This window comes from Oncorhynchus gorbuscha, unplaced genomic scaffold, assembly GCF_021184085.1.
Source record: "Oncorhynchus gorbuscha isolate QuinsamMale2020 ecotype Even-year unplaced genomic scaffold, OgorEven_v1.0 Un_scaffold_22103, whole genome shotgun sequence".
Lineage (NCBI taxonomy): Eukaryota > Metazoa > Chordata > Actinopteri > Salmoniformes > Salmonidae > Oncorhynchus > Oncorhynchus gorbuscha.
This window is the reverse complement of record NW_025763231.1, coordinates 1-645: the sequence shown is the minus strand read 5'-3', so window position 1 is coordinate 645 and position 645 is coordinate 1. Positions and strand designations below refer to the sequence as shown.

Genomic DNA, 645 nt, shown 5'->3' with positions numbered 1-645 from the left:
CCTGATATAAAGCAGAACACGTGATAGCTTGCGCAAACAAGCTCTATTGAGTTGGAACCCCATCCGTGACACACAACATTGCTTCTTTTCTCCTTGCATGGGCAACATGAAAGTAAAAACCCTGAAATAAAGCAGAACATGTGATAGCTTGCGCAAACAAGCTCAATAAAGATGGCAGTGGTGGGATTTGAACCCACGCCTCCTTAGAGACTGGAGCCTTAATCCAGCGCCTTAGACCGCTCGGCCACACTACCCAGCTCTGGCAAATTATTTGCACTTTCTCGTCAGTTACCTAGAGCGTCTGCACTTCCTTGTATTTTAGTCTTCTTTTTCATTTTCTTCTTTAAAATCTTTATCTATCTCACGTTGCTCTTGCGTCCTTCATCTTTTTTTATTCTCTTTTTAAAAATCTTAATTTATCTGATGTTGCTCTTTCTTCCATCGTATAAACTTAGAATTAGTTTCTGCTTTTCTGTCTGAAGCAGATTGAATTAGAAAAACATGGCAGATAATTGCAATAACAGACTCGGGATTTAGGGTAAAGGCTGGATTCCCTTTATTTGTCCGGTGCCCTTGGTGGCCTTGTTTGAAATTACATTACAGTTTTCTGTTGAGAAAACGTTGCAGCGGTGGACTTTGAACCGA

The 645-nt window shown here is 40.8% G+C and overlaps 1 non-coding gene across 1 annotated transcript; it reads right to left on the bottom strand.

Moving 5' to 3' along the window:
- Positions 1–172: 172 nt before the first annotated feature.
- On the bottom strand, positions 173–254 carry trnal-aag. The gene has a single exon. It is a non-coding gene; the product is annotated as a tRNA-Leu (tRNA).
- Between the last annotated feature and the right edge of the window lie 391 nt (positions 255–645).